The following is an 8,085-nucleotide window of genomic DNA, read 5'->3' as shown; positions in this document are numbered from 1 at the left end:
ATATATATATATATATATATATATATATATATATATATGAAATACTTGAAAATATACAACCCCCCACTACCCTCTCCCCCCACCACCTCAACACCCCCTGCCCTCCATCTCCCGAATTTGGAGGTCTCAAGGTCGGCAAGTATGATGAGAGGTGAGACCAAAATTAAGCTGTTTGGCATCAACAACGGAAAGAAATGTCTAGTTTGATTTCCCCACTTTTCCATCCTGCTGTTACTAAAGTATTGTCACCGTTTTCAGCGAATGCTTCACAAAAAAACATGTACATGCTAATAATGGCGACATAATAGTAAATTTCAGAACAATTCAACACAGTTTGAGGTTTACTTTTGTATGGAATGAGCAATCCTGTACCATATTATGTTTATTTCAAAACGTTTCTCTATGTATTAGTCTCTCACACTTATCCAGTTCAGTGTTGTGGGGATACTAGCTGGCGACCCCCCTGGTATTTACAATCAACCAAGTAAACCACTATACTAATGTTTTCCAAAATCACAAAAGAAGCTTTCAAAGTTGTACAAATGACATATAGCTGACATATATGTTTTTCTTTAATTATTGCAATTCAACTGTTTAGTGTAACCTGCCCAGACCAGGTTCCCTGATTGCGAGCCATTTTTTGGCCCTCAATTGACACAGATCAGATTTTTTTTGTCAGTCTAAATCGGGGGTCAGCAACCCACGGCTCCTTAGTACTGCACCAGTGGATCCCTGGAGCCTTTTTAAAAAATGATTGATATTAGAAAAATAAGGTGGGGATGTTTTGGTTTTATTATGGTTTTTGTTTGTGGAGAAACATGACACAAACCTTCCCAATTGTTAGATATCCCACGGTTTTATATGTTTAATATGAGTATTTGGTGAACATCGTTTTTTCCCTACTAATTTTGGCGGTTCTTGAACTCACCATAGTCTGGACTGTGACGCAACAGTTTGTTTACATGTAGAATCTTCCACTCCTTCTTTGTCTCATTTTGTCCACCAAAAGTTTTATGCTGTGCATGAATGCCCAAAGATGCGCTTACTTGATGTTATTGACTTGTTGGAGTGCTAATCAGGCTATTCAGGCTGGGTGTATGTACATATTGCATCATTATGCCTCATTTGAATATATATTTGAGCTCATTTAATTTCCTTTTTACTTTTATCCTCTTTGTATATAATTTATATTTGCATGTCTCATGACACATTATTTGTATGTAATATTGACTGTATTTCAGATGGTTGTTTGTGTACAATGTTTTTCCAGACCACAGCAAACGTTACCTAACTTGCCAAAGATTGTAATACATCTATTAAAAGAAGACAGCCTGTCGTCTCCCTTAACTTGAACACACACATCTATAACTTTGGCCATTATAAACCAGTAATTTCCAGGAGTTATCTCACCTTCTAAGAAGCCTCTGAATTACTAATGGTTTCTAGAGTTATAAAAATGTGTGGAATAAATATTACATTTCAACATTTCGGTCAACAAAGGTAATGCTTCAGCCTGCGACACAGTCATTTTGATAGTAGGCTATTATAGCTAACATACACACTTTTGTCATGTGTTGCCTTCATTATAACACTTATATACGGCTTTTAATTTTTTGCGGCTCCAGACATATTTGTATTTTGCAATTTTGGTCCAAAATAGCTCTTTAGACCCCTGGTCAAAGCGCTCCAAAGTGCTTCAAATTGGATCTTTTGGCATCAGATTCAGGAGGTAGCCCAAATCTGGTTGGAACCGGATCTTTTCAAATGTGACTTCAGGCTAAACGCAATGCGACCTGAAAGCGACCCGTAAGTGACTTTTTCATCAGCTTTGGGCGAGCTACGTGGCTCGTGTGCACAGGGAAAGACCCAGCCCCCCAGCGGAAGTGGATATTTCATCAAAACATCCAGTTTTGGTGTGCAAAGTCTATTTAAGACAACCCCATTTTTGGTGCATCACTTGTCAATAGTGTGCAAATAATAGCCTATATGTAATATATGAATATACATCTTAATTCCGAAGAAATAGCAATTGTTGAAAGACCGCGATTGATGTTGTGCATGGTGCATTTGCTTATATGCAAGTTGAAAAATAAAGCTCACGTAGATCCACGCTGAAGCAAATAGAACTAGATGTTTCAATCCCTTTGGTAAGTAGGAACAGTCTTGACGGTAGCAGTCGGTGTGGAGTGGTGAAAAGGAGGGTAAGTATGTCATTGGGGTCTTCGGGTGGGCACCCTACTTCATCGACGTTTCATTGATTTGAAGCCCACGACGTCTCCAGAGGGCTCAACGGTGTGCCTAGCGTCCCAGGTACACCCCCCCTCCATGCCATACCCTCCACATCCTGTTGGACTATGCATGGCAGGGTCGTCCTTTTCCCTGAGTCAGGCCTCGGCCTGACCGCATACCATTGTCTCTTATTTTACCGCCAAGTTGGGGTCCTTGCGCTTAATCCAGAGCCAGTTGCTGGCTTTTTCGGCAGCATTTGACATGGACTTGATAGTCTGTTGGAGGGAGCGTCCCTTCACCCCCATTTTCCTCAACAGACTGATGGTAGATGTGGCAATAAATCCCCTGCATCCCACCTCTACTGGGAACATGTTGGTCTTCCAGCCGTTCTGGGATGCTTCAGCTGCCAGGTCAGAATATTTGTTTCTCTTCCTCTCGTAAGCCTCTTCAACCCCTTCTTCCCATGGTACTGTCAGCTCCACGACATAAGCCAGCTTTGCTGATGGAGACCACAGGACCATGTCTGGTCGGAGTGTTGTAGCCATTATTTCTGGGGGAAACACAAGCTTTTTATCAAGGTCTACTTCCAATTTCCAATCCCGAGCCGACTGCAGGATGCTTGCATTATTTGGTGTCGTTTGACACTCTTGATGTTGGCCAGCTGGTACAAAATGTGTGAAATGGACCTTTCCTGTTGGTGTTTGTGGGAGATTGTTTGTGGTGGTTCGCCTCTGTTCCAGTGTTAATGCAAGCTCTCTAAGTACTTGGTTATACCGCCAAGTATAGCGTCCTTGGGTGAGACTTATAGTACACCCTGATAGGATATGTCTTAGAGATGCAGGTACTTGACACAGGGAACAGGCGGGATCTTCTCCGTACCAGGTTTTCAGATTTAGGGGGGACGGTAGCAGGTCGTACGTGGCTCTGATGATAAAACTCAGCCGTGCTCCCTCCATTTGCCAGATGTCATACCAGTTGAGCTTTTTCTTCTCCAGGCTTTCCATATTTGGTCCATTTCCCCTGCTTGGCCATTGAGACGGCCAATCATATTTTACTCGTAGTGGAAAAAAATCAGATTTGGCCATTTTCGGCCTGCAGTGTAAACGTAGTCAATGAGTGGAAAAAGAGAAAAATAACACATTTTTAAAACTTAAATGCACATATTTTCCTTACACTTGGCCGGTGTTCTAGCGAGACATGCTCTCCATTGGAATATATGCCCTCCTACATCTGCGCATATATCTATAAATCAAAGGAATACATTGTAACTCCGTATAGATTAAATCTTTCACGCGTGTACAATAGTTACCCTAAATAATGCTATACTTTCTGTACTTACATGTTGAACCCAACAAACAATAAATGTATTATTTATTAAGTTATTTTATTTGCTTGGAAACTGAAATTACTTCCTGCATGCCTTGCAGCACTTGACTTTCGACATCTTCACATGAATCCATGACCAAATAAAGCATACCTTAGACCAGGGGTGTCAAACGTACAGCCCGAGGGCCGGATCAGGCCCGCGGACCGGTTTTATCCAGCCCGCGGGATGAGTTTGTTAAGTATAAAAATTAACCCTGTAATTTTTGAATAAAGGAACCAGCTGTTCTAAATGTGTCCACTGGATGTCGCAGTAGCAATTATTTGTATCTTTGTAGATGATCTTACATATGTACAAAATAAACCACATGATGTTAGGACATCAGTCGAGGAAAATTCTCAAATTACATAAATAATATCATGTAATTTGATTTTGATTATATTTTTTTATCTTGATAGATTGAAAATTAACACCAATGAGTTGACTGATGAACATGATCACATAATTTATTCAGAAAATATAAATAAGGACATATAAAGTATAAATAACCGCAACAGGTAATTGTAAAAAAAACAAAAAAACAACAACATTATGATATGTACAATTTCAGAATGTGCTTGTTCTATTTTTAAACAAAGAAAACAATCTGAAGTTGGTTTTAATTTTTAAGATATCGTGCTGTGATTTTACCAGTCCGGCCCACTGGGGAGTAGATTTTTCTCCATGTGGCCCCCGATCTAAAATGAGTTTGACACCCCTGCCTTAGATTGTTTGTTGTGTTAAACATGTAGATTAGATGACAAAAGTACAAGTGCCATTGTTTAGTGCAGGGGCCTCAGACAGGCGGCCCGTGGGCCAATTGCGGCCCGCAAGACGTTATTTTGCGGCCCCCACCTTAATATGAAAGTTTAATGTTAGTGCGGCCCGCAAGTTTTATATGAATGGTGCTTGACAGCGTTGTGTGCGGAGCTGATGGAATCCACTAATCACGGTGTGGTTTGTGGCTCTCGAGGGCCGAAAATTTACATCACTTTCATGATCCAAGCAGAGAAACGTTTTGCCCCCCCCCCTCGACGATTTTTGTTATTTGGGTCTAAAATGGCTCTTTCAACATTCTGGGTTGCCTACCCCTGCGTTAGTGGAAAAACGGATAATGAGTGAAAGCAACAGAAACGTTACCATGGAGACGAGGATTTTCTTACGTGCCTGGCTGCAGTCATACCGCAACACCTGTCCGTCCATAATAACAATCCCAGATAACCTGGACCTATTCAAACCGTTATTTGTTTTTTTTTAATTGTTATTTTGCATTGCCTCACATTACGTAATTCTCATTTTGTTCATGTATATTTAGATTTTATTTTGTGTTGAAAATAAAAATGAAGACATTTAAAAATATATTTTTTTAAGAAATTGTTCTTGCGGCCCCTGCTTCACCCAGACTCTGCATCCAGTGGCCCCCAGGTAAATTGAGTTTGAGACCCCTGGTTTAGTGTAACGATTGTACTAACCTGAAAGATTATTTCAATGCGCGATGACATTTCTGCATTCCTTGGATTCATGCGCAGATGCAGGGGATGCATGTATTCCAATTACAGTGAATTGATTAACGTGGACCGTGAACAAGTTGAAAAACTTATTGGGGTGTTACCGTTCGGTGGTCAATTGTACGGAATATGTACTGTACTGTGCAATCTACGAATAAAGGTTTCAATCAATCATTCAATCAAACAGCATACCTCGCCAGTACACCATCTGGTACACGATACCAGTACTTCAGCTAACATACTTAAGATTAAACCAGCATACCTCGGGGGACTTTGAATTCCTGGGAAAATTTGCTATTAAATTCTTATTAGTGATGGAGCAGGATGAGGCTCTGAATCGATTCGTGTTAAAATTTCATATGAAGCCCTCTGTGATTCATTGACATTTTACACGGATCACGGGATCCCTTCACACAACACGCGCTCTGCTTGCTGTGCAGCATCACCCATTATGCACTGTTGCACTGCAGTCGTGTTTTTTTAGTCTGAATGACGTTCCCATTTCTCCAAGCTCGACTGGAACTCTCCGGTGGGCGTCGTGGCTTTGGCGGGGGAACAGCTGCATCAAAGGTAGCTGTAAAGTGCCAATTGTGTTCCTGATTAGTGTCAAGTTGGCCATGGCGCCTTGAGCCTCCCAAGTGCCTCACAGTCAATCAGACAACACGGATAAACTGCTCCTCAGTGGCGTATCCATCCAGAGAACCGTCTCTGATCACCATGGAAACCAGCTGTGACCGGGGTGTTGTCGTGCTGAAGTGTAGGTCTGTGATAATATGTGAGATCAGCAGGTGTATGTGAGAACGAGAGATATGCTGACAGGATCAGTCCCCTTTAGCATCCACACAAACACTCCTGCGCTCACCCACACAAAAACTAAGTCCTTCTATCCTTTCTTCTCCTCTCCAGTGACTCGGTCAGTTTTCTCTCTGACTTGTTGGATTTTCTTAATATGACTTCACACGAGAAAAACAAACCGGTAACTGACAAAATCACTTATGTCTCGTTATTAGTCTCACGAGCTTGCATTGACAACATATGGAATTAGGACCAATTGCTGAATTAATAGCAGTTACTATTGATTTCCTCGCAGAGTTTGATATTACTCACTCTTCTGCAAAACAAAACATGTCCTTAAAGGGGAACATTATCACCAGACCTATGTAAGCGTCAAAATATACCTTGATGTTGCAGAAAAAAGACAATTTATTTTTTTAACCAATTTCCGAACTCTAAATGGGTGAATTTTGGCGAATTAAACGCCTTTCTATTTATCGCTCTCGGAGCGATGACGTCAGAACGTGACGTCACCTAGGTAATAAAGCCGCCATTTTCTCAAACACATTACAAACACCGCGTCTCAGCTCTGTTATTTTCCGTTTTTTCGACTATTTTCTGGAACCTTGGAGACATCATGCCTCGTCGGTGTGTTGTCGGAGGGTGTAACAACACTAACAGGGAGGGATTCAAGTTGCACCACTGGCCCAAATATGCGAAAGTGGCAAGAAATTGGACAAAATTTGTTCAAAATACGAGGGTGTGGGGAAAGCCAACGAAATGGTCAGTCGTTTGTTCCGCACACTTTTCAGACGAAAGCTATGCTACTGCAGAGATGGCAAGATTGTGTGGATATCCTGCGACACTCAAAGCAGATGCATTTCCAACGATAAAGTCAAAGAAATCTGCCGCCAGACCCCCATTGAATGTGTCTGCACATTTTACCGGCGGTGCTAAGGCAGACATGGCACAGAGATGTATGGATAACCTGCAGATGCATTTCCAACGATAAAGTCAACTAAATCACAAAGGTGAGTTTTGTTGATGTTATTGACTTATGTGATAATCAGACATATTTTGTCGTGGCATGACTGCCAGCTAATCAATGCTAACATGCTATTTAGGCTAGCTGTATGTACATCTGAAACTATATTTACATCCAGCGTTTCCCTCCACCCACATTTAATTCCAAACAAACACTTACCAATCGAAGGATTTAAGTTGATCCAGTGTCATAAGATGCGTTGATCTGCACATTTTACCGGCGATACTAAGGCAAACATGGCCGAATAGCGTCAATAGCTATTCGCTCAATGGCTTCAGTTTCTTCTTCAATTTCGTTTTCGCTATCTGCCTCCATACTCCAACCATCCGTTTCAATACATGCGTAATCTGTTGAATCGCTTAAGCCGCTGAAATCCGAGTCCGAATCCGAGCTAATGTCGCTATATCTTGCTGTGCTATCCGTATTCTCATCACTGGATGACGTCACAGGAGGAAAATGGACGATGGCTTCACAGATAGCGAAAATCAGGCACTTTAAAGCTTTTTCTTTAAGGATATTCCGGGATGGGTAAAATTTTGAAAAAAACTTCAAAAAATAAAATAAGCCACTGGGAACTGATTTTTATTGGTTTTAACCCTTCTGAAATTCTGATAATGTTCCCCTTTAAAAAAAAAAAAAAGGATGTGACCCTGAGAGTTAGTAGGAGTAGAAGGATCTCAGTATCTTTTTGACAAGTGAGGAAAAGCAGGTGTGCAAGATCGACACGTGAATCAGTGTCTGCTGTAATACGGTCGCTGTACTGGACCGCCGTGATAAACCGGAGTCGGAAGGTAAAGGTCTCCATTTACTGGTCGATTAACCTCACCCTCTCTTCTATGGAATCCAATTTTGGGTAGTGACTGAAAAATCAAGATTGTGTCTACAAGCTGCCAAAATGTATTTTCTTCATAGGGTGGCTGGACTCACCGTACGAGAGAGAAGCTCGGTCATCCAGAAGGACCTGATTTATTAAAGTTGGGGTATCAAACGTCCGGCTCTTGGGCCTTATCGGACCTGCGAACAGGTTTAATCTGGTTTGCGGCCCACAAAATGAGTTCGCAAGGAATGAAAAATGAGCTGCAATTTTTTAAGGAAATAAAATGTTCTAAATGTGTCCACCAGATGTCGCAATAGCAATTTACACATCAACCTGTTGAAGATGACAT

The sequence above is a fragment of the Nerophis ophidion genome, linkage group LG13 (genome assembly GCF_033978795.1).
Source record: "Nerophis ophidion isolate RoL-2023_Sa linkage group LG13, RoL_Noph_v1.0, whole genome shotgun sequence".
Lineage (NCBI taxonomy): Eukaryota > Metazoa > Chordata > Actinopteri > Syngnathiformes > Syngnathidae > Nerophis > Nerophis ophidion.
This window is presented reverse-complemented; position numbering follows the sequence as displayed.